Genomic DNA, 16396 nt, shown 5'->3' with positions numbered 1-16396 from the left:
GGGGAGGTACTTACTATATATACTCAGATCATAAATTCCTCAGGAAGCTATCATGAGGTTAAAAGTACAGTTTCTGGAACCAGATTGTTTGTTTTCAAATTTTCCTCTGCCACTTACCAGTTGTGAGATCTTTGGCAAGTTACTTAATCTCTATGTACCCATGTCCTCATCCGTAAAATGGGGATGATAATAGTAGCCACCTCATTGGGTTTTTAATTTTTTTTTTTTTGTTGTTAGATAGAGTCTCACTCTGTTGCTCAGGCTGGAGTGTGGTGGCACGATCTCGGCACACTGCAACATCCACCTACCAGGTTCAAGTGATTTTCCTGTCTCAGCCTCTTGAGTAGCTAGGATTACAGGCACCTGCCATCATGCTTGGTTAATTTTTATATTTTTAGTAGAGATGAGGTTTCACCATGTTGGCCAGGGTGATCTCGAACTCCTGACCTCAAGTGATCTGCCTGCTTCAGCCTCCCAAAGTTGCTGGGATTACAGGTATGAGCCACCGCACCCGGCCTATCAGTGGGTTTTTATAAGGATTGAGTGAGGGAGTGTGTGTGTGTGTGTGTGTGTGTGTGTGTGTGTGTGTGTGTAAAATCACTTAGGACAAGCCTGGCACGCAGAAAGCACTATATAAGTGTTAGCTGTTATTATTATTGAGTGCAGGTACTCTATCTAACTCAATTGTACTCTCTTTGCTGCCCTCTCTGACAACTGGCATATTGTTTGATACATGATAAGCTTTCAGTAAAGGCTGATGAGCGATGAACAGCTATTAACAAATAAAAGATAGGAGATAAGAAAATAAACATTTTCTTAGTCCTTTGAGATGTCCCAATAAAACGGTACTTTTGAAATAACTGTATATCTTTTATTAATTATAATTTTATGTCATACCAATGTTTTGGTTAAGAGTCTAAGAAGGCTGCATTTGCCTCTGAATCACTCTATGGTCAAGGCCTTGTATTGTGAGAACAGCCCAATCATATTGACCTGGCACATGCTTCTCTGAAGTCACATGTCCAGCATTGTGACATGAGCAAGAATGCAGGCAACCTCTTGATTCCACTCGTTCAAAGTTCTCTGTGGGGACTAGGTTCAGAAGATGTCATCTCCCCCATAGACTAGCTTCCCAGAGAATGTCGCCTGCAAACTAGAATGATGCTAGTCTCAGCTTAACTGTGCAAAGAGAAAACCAGAACGGGCTCCCCAGGAACCAGGTTCATTCACAGTTGTCAGAAGGTACATTAACACTTAGAATCAAAACTTCATATAGCCTCTAGTGTAAAGCTTGACAACTCCTAACTACATCTTAGCTTTCACTACAGTGGAAGCAGTCCTGCTTCCACTGAAGTTTCTTAGAGATTAAAAAAAAAATTACTAGGTAAATCTTTGTACCTTTGTACTTCTCATGCTAGCAGTTTTTTTACGTATCAGAGAGATGCTCAGTTAAGTACTCATAAGCTCCGTGACTAAAAGACTACATACTTTTTCAATTATAAACAAACATACAAATACAACTTATCAGCTGGATATAATATATCCCTGAGATAAAAATATCATCATATATTACTTTACATTATCATGTCATGTTATGTTCTTTCTATGCTTTGGTATGGGACATTATGTATGTTCTTTCTACACTTTGGTATGGGACACTATCTGGAAAGACCTTAATCACTATTTATATTTTATGTTTTCCAAAGGGAACATCAACAGAGGAAATGTCAAACTTAAGAAATATTCTGTTCCCTGAAGGGGTGAAAAAAGGGCTATGAGGCCTAGTTAATTACAAATCAAACATAGCAATATACCTGTTTCCTCAGTTGCAGTAGAAATAACCAAAATTCCCTCAAATGTGCACTCCTAATTTTGTTCAAGAAACTAACGTTTCTCTTTCAAACAAGTTCTGATGAAATTATCATTTCCTTTTTTCTTTTTCAGAGATAGGGTCTCACTCTGTCACCTAGGCTGGAGTGCAATGGCGCAATCATGACTCACTGCAGCCTCAACCTCCTGGGCTCAAGTGATCCTCCCACCTCAGCCTTCAAGTAGCTAGGACTACAGGGGCACACCACAACACCCGGCTAATTTTTTACTTTTATTTTTAGAGACAGGGTCTCACTATGTTGCCCAGGCTCATCTCAAACCTTTGGTTTCAAGCAATCTTCCCGCCTTGTCATCACGAAGTGTTGGGATTATAGGCATGAGCCACTGCATCCAGCCTGAAATTATCATTTTCTAATATTTCTCTTTTAATTTTCTCTAAGATGGAAGTAGCCAAATCACAATTAAGGTTTAATTTCACAGAGTATCCTGATTAACTCTGGAACAATGTAACATTTTAGTAAAATTATAGTGTGGGAGAGAAAAACTACAGTATTTTTATTCTAGAATTGAGGTCAGTAATAATCTTTTTATTCCTAAATGACTCAAACAGAGTTAATTCATGTCTCTGGCCACCACTGGCAGGGCTAAAGCCTGGCCATGAAGTGAAGGACAATATGGAAAGGTGGAACAGGAATAGGAAGGCAGCATACAAGGAAAAGATGGGAGGTGTTGACAGATTTTTAAAGAGGATCAAGATCAGCAGCTTTTTACAATCCCACTACTTCTTTAAATCTACTAATTCATCCAGGTTCACAGATATAAAAACTGTGAGAAAGAGAAAAAGAAGAGGGAATGGATGAGATGGAGAAGATTACTGGGGGCGGGGAGGGGGAAGAAAGAAAGAAGCCCATTTGGTGGAAAGCAATAGAGCATAACATGAAATTGCCTTAGGTACAAAGCTCACTGATCTATTCTAGAGTCTTCGTCCCACTTGAGACAATAGCCTAGTTCTAGTCCAGTTCCACTCCAATTATAAGGACTTGTCCTTCTCTTTTGATGGTCAAGAATTACTCATGTTCTGTTTACTATTAGATAAAAATTTATTTAAAACTACTATCTGCAGAAGACAAGCAAATTGCTTTATCTTCCTTCTACTCATTTATATTTATTCAATACGATCCTCGTTTCTTATAGTTTAACAGGATGTATGTGAAAGAAATGGACTGTTGGCTCCTAACCATAAGTTCTCTTTGAGGCAAGCTTCTCAGAGATAAAAATAAAAATAATTGGCCCAAACAGGACCTAGGTCACCTAGCCTTGAGATTATTTACAGAGAAACATCAGGCAAATTTAGTCAAGGTGACTGAAGACCAAACAATTAAGCAATAAATTAATTCAAAAAAGACATACCAAAATATATATATTTGAAGTGTTACAACTACATGGCACAAAATTATTGGATCTCTAAAGCTATCCATCTAGTGTTGGGGGATTTGTTTCTATTTCTGTCTAGAAATTCAGCTAAGTATAATTTGTTATAAATCTTGCAGAAATCATGTACAGGTAGAATTATAAAGAAAAGTAGTGACTGAATTGGGAAGAATGAGGCAATATGTAGTGCCAAGAATTTTTTCATGAATATGTTGGCAATTGTATTTGTCTGCTCAAGGTGCCAAAACAAAATACCATAGACTGAATGGCGAAAACAGCAGAAATCTACTTTCTCACAGTTTGAGAGGCTGGGAAGTCCCGAATCAAGGTGCCAGTTGATTTAACTCCTGGTGAGGCCTCTCTTTCTGGCTTGCAGACAGCTGCCTTCTTGCTATGTCCTCACAAAAAGGAGAGAGAGAGAGAGAGAGAGAGAGAATATGAATGAGCTCTTTGGTGTCTCCTCTTACAAGGGCACTAATCCCATTATTATGCCCCACTCTCATGACCTCATCTAATCCTAATTACCTCTCAAAGGCCTCATTGCTAAATACCATTACTTTCAGGGTTAGAGCTTCAACTTGTGCATTTTGAGGATACAAAAACATTCAATCCATAACAGCCATTTAAAAACAATGTTCCATTCCAGCTCTAGGTAAGATGGAGTAAACACACTCCACCCTGTCTTTTTTTTTTTTTTTTTTTTTTTTTGAGATAGAGTCTCACTCTGTCACCCAGGTTGGACTGCAGTGGCACGATCTGAGGCTACAGGTGTGCACCACCACGCCCAGCTAATTGTTATATTTTTAGTCGAGACTGGGTTTCAACATGTTGGCCAGGCTGGTCTTGAACTCCTGACCTCAGGTGATCCGACCACCTCGGCCTTCTAAACTGTTGGGATTAAGGGCGTGAGCCACCACGCCCAGCCCACCCTGTCTTTTTCATTAAATATGGTTATAAAACCTAGATAGAATGCATGAAACAGCTTCTTGGGGACACTGAAAGATAAAAAGTACCAAGTGAATCGGGGAAAAAGACTAGAATTTAAAGTACTACTGAACAAGCAGTGAGTTTTCTGTTTTTGTTTTTTCCCTATCAGAACCTCAGTCTAGAAATAAGGCAGTCTGAAACTCAGAATAGGCACAGACAGACAGAGCCCCAGGAGAAGCCCTCTAGTTCTGGCTCAAGGAGCAGGAAAAGCATCTCCTAATACTCAGAGAGTGTGGGAGAAATCTGCCAATTTCTTCTCTTTTGTTCTCCATTCTCTAGTGCCCCAGGCTCCTAGAAATCCTGCCAACCAAGCAGTGGTAATGACTGCAATGTCAGCAGGTGGTGACAAGCTCCAATATCTCTGAGGGAGGGGAACCTTCTTCCATGGAGAAGTTGGGGCCTCAGGAGGGTGGGATAAACACCAGTTGATTTTTTCTTCTCTGTCCTTCCACTGCTGAGCCCTGGACATAGTGTAGCCCCAGAAAGTACATACGACAGCAGGGTAACTAAAGCACTAGATTTCTGGCTGTGGGACTGAAAGAGGAAGTCCCAGGAGTAAGAAAGTACTAGAGACCATGAAGAGGGAGGAACTCAGGGAAGTAGTAGTTAAGTTGATTATAACTTCCTAGACTCACCTTCAAGTTGCACAAGGATGGATCTGATCACAAACAGCATATGTACCAAAAAAGACTTTGAGACTGAACTAAAGGAGAGTCTACCACACAAGTCCACCACCCTACCACTACTGACTGGTAGTACACATAGAGGATAGATCCAAATAGCATGGAAAGCAAAATATTCTTTTTGAAAACAGAATTGACATTGAAACTACAACTGACAGAAGGTTGGCTGGAACTTTTGACTTGAACCAAAACAGATCTATTACCTGCCAAAACAAAAATATCAGTATTCTCCATATGATTTAAACAAAACCCAGAGTCTTATAATATATTAAATGTCTGGGATACAATTCAAAACTAGTCAGCATACAAGAACCAGGAAAATCTCAGCTCACCTAGGAAAAGACAATAGAGGACAATGCCAGGATGCTATAGATGCTGGAATTAGCTGACTATAGCTTTAAAACAGTTATTAGAAAAGTGTACCAGAATGTAAGATTAAAAAGTTCCTGAAAGAAATGCAAAAAATAATAAAAAAATGAAATTGAAATTCAGAACTAAAAAATATAATAACAAAAATAAAGAACTAATTGTATAGGTTCAATTACAGAATGGAGATGAGAGAGGAAACAGTCAGTGAATTTGAAGATGAGGCAACAGAAATTATCCAATGTGAACAATGGAGAGAAAAAGTATTGGGGGAAAAAAGCTGTGCCTGAGGGACTGGTGGGACACCACCAAAATATCTAACATTTATGATATCGGAGATCCAGAAGAAGAAAGGAAAGAATACAACGTAGTACCAAATATTTGAAAGAATAACTAAAAATTTCTTAAATTTGGTGAAAAACATAAACTTACAGATTCAAGAAACTCAGACACCAAACAGGGTATAACCAAAGAAACTCATGCCCGAACACATCATAATCAAACTGCTAAAAACTGAAACAAGAAAAATTCTTGAAAACTGGTAGAAAAAAAATGATACATTATTTACAGGGGAAAAACAGTGTGAATGACTGCAGATTTCTCATCAGAAACCACGGAGGCTAGAATGAAGTAGAACAACTTAAAGGGCTAAAAGTAAAAACCTGTCAACCCAGAATTCTATATTTAGCACAAATATCCTTCATGATTAAATTTGAAATAAACACATTCTTGGGGGAGGAAAACAAAGATAATTTGTTGTCAGCATACCTTGGTCTAAAGAATTACTAATGGAAGTTCTTCAGACAGACGGAAATGACATCATAAGGTAACCTGAAACATCAAGAATAAAGGAGGAGCCAGGCATGGTGGTAGTCTTAGCGACTCGGAAGCTGAGGTGGGAGGATCACTTTTAGCCCAGGAGTTTGAGGTTACAGTGCGCTATGATTGTGCCACTGCTCTCCAGCCTTGGTGACAGAGCAAGACCCCGACTCTAAAAAAACAAAACAAAACAAAACAAAAACAAGGAATAAAGAAGGAAAAACAGAAATGGTAAATATCTAGGTAAATAAACAATTCACCTCTTAAGTTCCTTAAAATTTGTTTCATGTTTGAAAGCAAAACTGATAACATTAATGGGGTTTTCAGTGTATGTAAATGCAATACATAAGACAACTGCAACATAAAGAGGGAAGGTAATAGGATCTAAATGATTATAACATTTCTATATCCCCCTTGAAGTGATAAAATATTGATTCTAAGTAGGTTGTGTAAAATTAAATATTTATATTTTGATCCCAATCATTAAAAACTTTTTTAACAAGCACACATAGTCAAAAACTAACAAAAATATGGAATTTTAAAAAATATACAAATGCCCCAAAAGAAGGTAGAAAAGAGAAAACAGATACATGAAAGAAAATAAAGGAAACAAATAGAAAACAAATAAATAAAATGGTAGGCCTAAATCTGAATATATCAATTATTACATTAAATGGAAAAACACCTAAATATGCCCACTGAACAGGTTGGTAAAATGTACGCAAAAACATGACTGAGCTACGTATGTGTTGTAAAAAAGAACTCAATTCAAAATACATTTATATAGGTATGTTAAAAATAGAAAAATATATGCCATGTGAACACTAACCAAAAGGAAGCGAGAATAGTTATATTACTATCAGACAAAGTAGACTTCAGAGCAAAGAAAATTACTGGAGATAAAGAAGGGCATTATAAAATGTGTGAATCATAACCTGATAGAATTGAAAAGAGAAACAGACAAATCTACAATTATATTTGGAAACATCAATACTCCTCTCTCAGTGATGGATGGAAGTAGTAAACAGAAAATCAGCAAAAATATAGAAAAATTGAACCATACCATCAACCCAACTGTACCTAATAGGTATTTATAAAATACTCCACCCAACGATAGCAGAATACATACTCTTTAAAATGTACATGGCACAGCACATTCATCAAAACATAATCCAGCCTAAAAAAAGAATTGAAATCATATAAAATATGCTCTCTAATCATAATAGAATAAACTTAGAAATAAATAAAAGTAAAATCTCCAAACATTTATAAACATTATACTTCTAAGTAATCCATGGATCAAAGAGGAAGCCAAAAGGAAAAAATATTTTGAACTGAATGAAAATGAAAACACAACATATGAAAATTTGTGGAATAGGATTCAGCTAAAGCAATCCTTAGAGGGAAATTTATATTTATAACATGAAATATTGACATTAAAAAAGAAGAAAGTTCTCACGTCACTGATCTTTAAGAAGCTAAAAAGTTAATAATAATAAAATAAACCCAAATCAAGCAGAAGGAAGAAAATTTTTAAAAGCTAGGAGCAGAAATGAATGAAATTGAAAACAGAAATCAATAGAGAAAAATTAATGAAACAAAAAACTGGTTCTTTAAGACCAATGAAATTCACAAGTCTCTTGCAAGATTACGAAGAAAAGACACAATTTACCATATCAGGAATGAAAGAGAAGATATCACTACAAATGCAATGGTATTCTAAAAATAAGGAAATACTACGAACAACTCAACACACATAAATATGACAACCTATGTGAAATAGACTAATTCCTCAAAACCAAACCATCAAAACTCACATAAGCAAATTTAAATAACCTGAAGAATCCTATACCTGTAAAGAAATTAAATTCATAGTTTAAAACCTCTCAAAAAATTTTCCAAGCCCAGATGGTTACACTGTCAAATTCTATCAATCATTTTAAGGTGAATTAATACCAATTCTACACAAATTCTTTCCAGAAAATAGAAGAGGAGAGAACATTTACCAATTTATTTTTATAAAATCAGCATTATTGATACCAAAGCCAGACAAAGACAGGACAAGAAAAAACCATACACCAATATCTGCCTTGGACCTTGACACAAAAATCTTCAAAAAAATATTAACAAATTGAATCCAGCAGTATATAAAAATATTATACACCATGCCAAAATGAGGTTTATCTTGAAAATGCAAAGCTGGATCAATATTCAAAAGCTCAATCAATGTAATCCACCATATTACTACAGTAAAGAGGAAAAGCTACATGACCATACCACTTGATACAGAAAAAGCATTTAACAGGCTGGGTTTGGTGGCTCATGCTTGTAATCCCAGCACTTTCGGAGGCTAAGGCGGGCAGATTACCTGAGGTCAGGAGTTCGAGAGCAGCCTGGCAAACATGGTGAAACCCTATCTCTACAAAAATTAGCCGGGTGTGGTGGCACATGCCTGTAGTCCCAGCTACTCAGAAGGATGAAGCAGAATTGCTTGAACCTAGGAGGCGGAGGTGGCAGTGAGCTGAGATCATGCCACTGCACTCCAGCCTGGGCTACAGAGCAAGACTCTATCAAAAAAAAAAAAAAAAAGGAAAGAAAGAAAGAAAGAGAGAGAGAAAGAACATTTGACAGACTTCAACATCCATTCAGATTAAAAAAAAAAAATTCTCAGCAGACGAGGGTAGAAGGGGATTTCCACAACCTCATAAAGGTCATGTACAAAAAGCCAACATCTAATATATTATGTGGTGAAAGACTGAATTCTACCCATTAAGGTCAGGAACAAGGTAAGAATGTCTTCACTCACCATTGCTATTTGACATTATATTGGAATTTCATTCAGTGTAATAAGGCAAGAAGATAAAAGACATACAGATAGGGAAAGAAGAAATAAAAATGTCTCTATTTGCAGATGACATGATTGTTTACATAGGAAACCAAATAAGTGATTTTTAAAAAACCTCCTAGAACTGACTTTAGTAAGGTCAGAGGACAAAAGGTAAACACACATTCAAAATTTTACATCCATATACCAGCAATGAACAACTGGAAACTAATATTTTTTAAACAATACCATTTACAATAGCTCCAAAAATACTGAAATACTAAGGTACGAATTTAACAAAACATGAATAGAATATGTATGCTGAAAACTACAAAACATTAATGAAAGCAATCAAAGAAGATCTAACTATAAATAATGGAGAGATATACTATGTTCAGAACTGGAAGAATACCAGGTACTCAGGAGTCTGAGGGAGGAGAAGTGCTTGAGCCCAGGAGCTCTGGGCTGTAGTTCACTATGCAGCTTGGGTGTTGGCACTAAGTTTGGCATCAATATGGTGACCTCCTAGGGGTGGGGTACTCCAGGTTGCCTAAGGAGGGGTGGACCAGCCCAGGTAGAAAAGGGAGCAGGTCACAATTCCCATGCTGATAGTAGCACCATCATGCCTGTGAATAGCCACTGCATTCTAGCCTGGGTAACATAGCAAGACTCTCATCTCTGGAAAGAAAGAAAACTGAAGACTCAACCCATGACACTATAGTTTAATTCAATTCCACTAAATATCTCAACAGAACTCACAAAACAAATTTGTAAAATATAGCAAGCTGATCTTAAAATGAATACAATTTTAAATTGTATTTTAAATTTTATATAAATTATGATTTAAAATTTTAAAATATAGCAAGTTTATTCTAAAATATAGAAATTTAAAATCATTAGAAAAGTCAAAATAAGTTTGAAAAAGAAAAATAAGGTTGAAGAATCAAACTACCTGATTTTAGCTTGTACTATAAAGCTAGATTAATCAACATAATCTAGTATTGGTGAAAGGGTAGACACTTAAGATCAGTGGAACAGAATAAACAGCCCAGAAACAGTCCCACACAAACACGGCCCACTGCAGCCATATTTTTTTTTTTCTGAGATAGGATCTCACTCTGTTGCCCAGGCTGGAGTGCAATGGTACAGTTATGGCCCACTGCAGCCTCAAACTCGTGGGCTCAAGTGATCATCCCACCTCAGCTTCCCAAGTAGCTGGGACTACATGCATGGGTCACCATATCCTGATAATTCTTTTTTAGTTTTTTGTAGAGATGGGGGTCTTGTTATGTTGCCTGGTGTGGGGGTGCTGAAGCAGGAGGATCACTTGAGCCTAGGAGGTGGAGGCTGCAGTGGTCACTGTCACTCTACTCCAGCCTGGGTGAGAGAGCAAGACCCTGTCAAAAAAAAAAAAAAAAAAAAAGCCATAACAATCTATGTAACAGAAAAATTTGGGAACAGAGCATAATGAGTGCGAATACAGGTTCTAGAATTAGATAGCCCAGGTACAATCCTGGCTTTAGTACTTACTATTTGACCTTGAATGAGTTACTTCTCTGTGCCTCAGTTTCCTTATCTGAGAATAATTATAGTACTTACTACAGGTTTATGAGAATTACATGAGTTGATATATGCAAAGCACCTAGAACAGTAGCTGGTATATATTAAATACTATATAAAGTGTTTGTTAAATAAAATGCACCAGGTTCTTAACCACTTGTCAGTCACAGTAACTTATGGGTATGCCATACGACATTATAACTGATTAAATAGCCAAATTATATTTGTTGTATCATAGGGAATTTAACATTTATTGATAAATATGATACAAGTTAAATTGTAAGGCCCTGCACTTGAGTCTCTCCCTCAAAATTGTGACTGGTACAGCATGCAGGACCCAAACTCTAGTGAAGAATAGGCTTTATGAACAACAAATTCAGTAGGTATCAAAAGGGTGGTTACTAGCAAAAGGAAGATAGTTTGATCCTAAATTGTGATGAGAAATCTATAGTATCTACACTGGTCACACCACTCTTGAAGCATATATTCCATTCTAGTTTCACACTTAATTTAGTTACGTAGACTTAATCTGTGCAGCCTCACTGGCAAGAATGAGAATCGTGGATAAAAGTTCTAGGGGAAAATATTTAGGCTCAGTAAAGGGAAGACGTAACACTGAAGGGTTCTCTGAACATGGGATGACAACTGAAGCAGTTAGTGAATCCTATGTCACCAGAATGTTTAAATAAGTTCAATGACCACTTGGTGAGATAATTATGACAACAAACACAGTCATTTCTAAAATGTTTATGGTGTCTGTCCTAGTTCCTTTACGTAGCTTATCTCCAATCCTCTCCCCAACTCTATAATGTAGACATTATCCCTTTTTTATACATGAGAAAACCAAGGCTCAGAGAGGTTAAATAAATCACCCGAAATGTGCTGTCATTAAGTGGTAAAGCTGTGATTTGATCCAGGACATCTAATTCCACAGCAAACATTCTTTCTAATCCAAACTGCCTTTGGTCAAAGACTCAATAACATTCAGTATTCCTTTTAATCCTGAGAGTCTGTGATTTATTGAAATTATATCTTTCTAAATACAGATATAGATCTTCCCTAGCCATTTCTATGCACTGGAACAGGTGTCTTTCTCAAGAAAAAAGAGGCATCATTCTTAAATTTGAAGTTGGTTTGTTACTTCTATGAGGGAAGTGTTACAAGCCAACACACTATTTACTATGTTAATAGACAATGGAATTAACAATAAATTGGATTATGCTGAATAGGTAAGGAGTTTCTTACTCCTGAATTTACTTTCCAGAGAGTGGTATTTAAAAAAGAGGTAAAATGTTATTATTCTTGATAAAAGTAGTAAATGAAAACACAAATAGAGATAAATCTATGTCCTTACTGCTCTACTCTCCCCTTAGCTAATTCTCAGTTAAACATGATTCATTCAGCACCATAAGACAGGGAAAAAAAAAACATGATTCATAAGAATCTATGTGAGTGTTTCAGAATTTGTTACAGTAATCTCTCACCAACTGAGAGTGGGGATGATTACATTCCTAAAAGGTGCCATGTTAGGTAAAACCTCCATTGGCAAAATTCAAGAAAATATGGAACTTGTAAGATAGTAAAGCAATAAAGTTGGTCATAAAGCAGAAAAGAATCTTCTCCTTCAGCTGTTCATGAGCTCATATTCTGAAAAATCATGATTGGTGTGAAAGATAGGATGTATTTATATTAACCACACTTCCTTTCTCAGCTTTTGATCTGGCCCTTACTATACTGCTATTTCATGCTGCTTGCATTTGCTTTCCCACTGGTATATCACATTTGCAAGCCTTGGCAACATTCTTAGTGGTCAGCTGATCCTTCCACAAATGAAGGGCATGATTTTTCTTTAGGCCCAGTGTCCTACTGTTACTCCCCATATGTGGAGGGTTGGGGGTAGAGGCAACATTTGACCCTTCCTTTCATAAAATATTTCTCTGCAGTATGTGATGCTGTTTGATAGCATTTTACCCAGAGCAGAACTTCTTTCAAGATTGCAGTAAATTTTCTCAAACACTGCCACTGCTTTATCAACTAATATTCTAAATCCTCTGTTATTTCAACAATGTTCACATTATCTTCACCAGGTGTAGATTCCATCTCAAGGAACCACTTTCTTTGCCCATTCATAAGAAGTAGCTCATCAAGTTTTATCAGGGGATGGCAGCAATTCAGTCACATCTTCAGACTCCACTTCTAATTTTAGTTCTCTTGCTATTTATACCACATCTGCAGTGACTTCTCCACTCAAGTCTTGAACTCCTAGAAATCATGTAGGAGGGTTGGACCAACTTCTTCCAAACACTTGTTAATGTTAATATTTTGACCTCCCATGAATTTTGAATATTCTCAATGGCATTTAGAATGGTGAATCCTGGCCGGGCGAGGTGGCTCATGCCTGTAATCCCAGCACTTTGGGAGGCTGAGGTCGGCAGATCATGAGGTCAGGAGATCAAGACCATCCTGGCCAACATGGTGAAACCCTGTCTCTACTAAAATACAAAAAATTAGCTGGGCATCGTGGCGCGTGCCTGTAGTCCCAACTACTCAGGAGGCTGAGGCAGGAGAATTGCTTGAACCCGGGAGGAAGAGGTTGCAGTGAGCCAAGATCACGCCACTACACTCCAGCCTAGGAGACAGAGTGAGACTCCATCTCAAAATAAATAAATAAATAAATAATAAATAAAATAATGAATCCCTTCCAGAAGTTTCTCAATTTTCTTTCCCCAGATTCCCCATCAGCAGAATCACTATCTATGGTAGCTATAGCCTTATAAAATGTATTTCTCTAGTAATAAGACTTGAAAGTTGAAGTTACTCTTTGATCCATGGACTGCAGAATGGATGATGTGTTAGTAGGCATGTAAACAACATTCTGCTGTACATCTCCATCAGAGCTCTTGAGTGACCAGGTGCATTGTCAATGAGCAGTTAACATCTTGAAATGAATCATTTATTTCTGAACAGTAGGTCTCAATAGTGAACTTAAAATATTCAGAAAACCATGCTGTAAAAAGATGTGCTGTCATCCCAGCTTTGTTGTTCCATTTATAAAGCACAGGCAGAGTAGATACAGAGTAACTCTTAAGTCCCTAGGATTTTCAGAATGACCAATGAGCATTGGTTTCAACTTAAAGTCATCAGTTGCATTAGCTCCTAACAAGAGAGTCAGCCTGTTTTTGAAGCTTTAAAGCCAGGCATCGACTTTTCTTCACTAGCTATAAAAGTCCCAGATGGCATTTTCTTCCAATAAAAGGCTGTTTTGTCTACATTGAAAATCTGTGTTTAGTGTAGCCACCTTCATCAATTATCTTAGCTAGATCTTCTGGGTAAATTACTGCAGCTTCTCCATTAGCACTTGCTGCTTCACCTTGCACTTACATGTTATGAAGATAGCTTCCTTCCTTAAACCTCATGAACTAACCTCTGCTAGCTTCAAATCCTTCTTCTGCAGCTTCCTTGCCTCTCTTAACCTTCACAGAATTGAAGAGAGGGACTTGCTCTGAATTAGGCTGTAGGAATGTGGTTGGTTAGATCTTCTACCCAGACCATCTAAAACTTTCTCCATGTCAGCCATTAGGATGTTTCTGCTTTCTTATCATGCATTTATTCACTGGAGTAACACTTTGAATTTCCTTTAAGAACTTTTCTAGGCCAGACACAGTTGCTGATGCGTGTAATTCCAACATTTTGGGAGGCCAATATGGGAGGATGCTTGAGACCAGGAGTTTGAAACCAGCCTGGGGAATAAAATGAGACCCCATCTCTGCAAAAAATTAAAAAAAAAAAAATTAGCCAGGCTCAGTGGTGTGCGCCTGTAGTCCAAGCTACTTGGGAGGTTGAGGTGGGATGATTGCTTGAGCCTGGGAATTTGAGGCCGCAGTGAGCTATGATCATGCCACTGCCCTCAAGCCTGGGCAACAGAGTAAGACCCCGTCTCTTAAAACCAATAAACCAACAACCAAAAAAAAAACCGCTTTTCCTTTGCATTCACCACTTGGCTAATTGTCTGACTCAAGAGGCCTAGCTTTTGGTCTATTTCAGCTTTCAACATACCTTTTTTCACTAAGCTTAATCATTTCTAGCTTTTGATTTAAAGTGAGAGATGTGTGACTCTTCCTTTCACTTAAACATTTAAAGGCCACTGTAGGGTTATTAATTGGCCTAATTTCAATATTGTTGTGTCTCAGGGAAAAGCAAGCCCTGAGGAGAGGGATAGGGACAGGAGAATGACTGGTTGGTAGAGCAGTCAGAACACAACATTTATTAATTTCACTGCCTTACATGGCTGTGGTCTGTGGTGCCCAGAACAATCACAATAGTAACATCAAAGATCCACTGATCACAGATCACTGTAACAGATATAATAATTTAAATGTTTGAAATATTGCAAGAATTACCAAAATGAGACAGAGACACAAAGTGAGTACATGCTGTTGGAAAAATGGCACTGACACACTAGCTAGATGCAGGGTTGCCACACACCTTCCATTTGTAAAAATCATAATATCTGCAAAGCACAATAAAGGGAAGCATAATAAAATGAGGTATGCCTGTATTTTCATTTCAGAGGAGGAAACCCAGAAAGGCTACCTGACGTGTGACAGGCCACGGAGCTGGTACCTCTCATTGAGTACTGTCATAATTTAGAATTTCTCAAATACTGCATAAATACTGAAACAGAATTTTATTAAATTATTAAATATTTAGCATTATGACATTATATAAATAGTATCATGATATTTAGTAACAGTAAATAATGGTATATTAAATACTGAATAAAACAGCCATAATCTGCATCCTGCATGCTTCAAACTACTTTGGCAGAGACTATATTTGTTCTTCACCTACCTGGCACTCTATGCTTGATAAATTTCCTGCGTTGGGTTCAGAAACAGATTTTGAGAATGATAATTAAAATGAAGTATCATGGACCCCATCTTCCTGTAGAATGGGGAGGAAATGGGGTAACACTAGAGAGACTTTTAGTTGTCTTCTCTTTTTGGCCTATGAGTGTGTGTTCAGGTGCTGCAAATCCTTATGATTGATTCAACTGAAGAAATATGATTAGTCATCAAAAATAAGACAAAATATGATCACTGTATTTCATGGCTTTAGACATCATTCATTTAAACTCTTTCACCTGTTTATTTCCAAGAGTCCCAAGGAAGGGGTGAGAGAGGGACAGAAGAGGTTTCTTAAATACTAGCCTGTGAGGACACTATGATGACTATATATGGAAAGCTAGTTTATGTAACATAAGTAGGATTAAGTGATGGAGGGACTGTAATGTGGAAGGTGGCACACGGTCCAGCCAGAGGTTCAAGAATATCTGGACAGAATTCTAAACCTGCTTTTAGCCAGCCAAGAATTATTAGCATTTCTTCAGCTTTTTACAAAACACTATAGAAGAAGAAAACATGATTGGGGAGTTAGCCTCTTTGTCTACTCTCCTTTACTCTCCCCTTTTCTGATCTCTCATTAACCTGAGAACTCAGAAGGCACAAAGAAATGGGTAGGGGCATGCCTCTGGCACTGGGCCTTACTTGGACATTCAAAGGTTTCAGAATTGCTGATATTTCAACTGAATAAGCAGCAGGCTAGAAAGTAGAAAGGTTTGTGAAAATCTATCAGGTATACTATTCTGAAGTTGAATGAGACTTTCATCCCTGCCAATTTAGTATACTTAGTTTCCTGTACTTCTATAAAACAAGTTATAGGCTTTGCTTTTTTTTCCCCTTTGTTGTTGTTGTTGCTGCTGCTGTTTTCTGGTTCCAGAAACAATGACAATAAAAGGGGAAGATGGGAGATTTTTAACATCAGCTTGCCAGTGAACTGCTGCTGGGCCCCTCTAGGTGAAAGAAGGCCTAGTAGATATTTCATCCTTAAACACGTA

The 16396-nt window shown here is 37.4% G+C and overlaps 1 protein-coding gene across 5 annotated transcripts in view; it reads left to right on the top strand.

Moving 5' to 3' along the window:
* Positions 1-1035: 1035 nt before the first annotated feature.
* The window catches only part of ATAD1 (ATPase family AAA domain containing 1), an 88149-nt gene continuing 72788 nt past the window's right edge, over positions 1036-16396 (top strand). For 2 of the 5 annotated variants that reach the window (XM_054659758.2, XM_016918815.4), the window contains exon 1: positions 1038-1242. The gene's annotated coding sequence lies outside the window, so the exon portion shown is untranslated. Of the gene's footprint in view, positions 1243-16396 lie in introns of all 5 variants that reach the window. The other 3 variants (XM_063780852.1, XM_063780854.1, XM_063780858.1) reach the window with 3 other exon arrangements.

This window comes from Pan troglodytes, chromosome 8 (assembly GCF_028858775.2).
Source record: "Pan troglodytes isolate AG18354 chromosome 8, NHGRI_mPanTro3-v2.0_pri, whole genome shotgun sequence".
NCBI classification, from domain to species: Eukaryota; Metazoa; Chordata; class Mammalia; order Primates; family Hominidae; genus Pan; species Pan troglodytes.
Note: the sequence above shows the minus strand (reverse complement) of the source record. Positions and strands in the feature narration are given on the sequence as shown.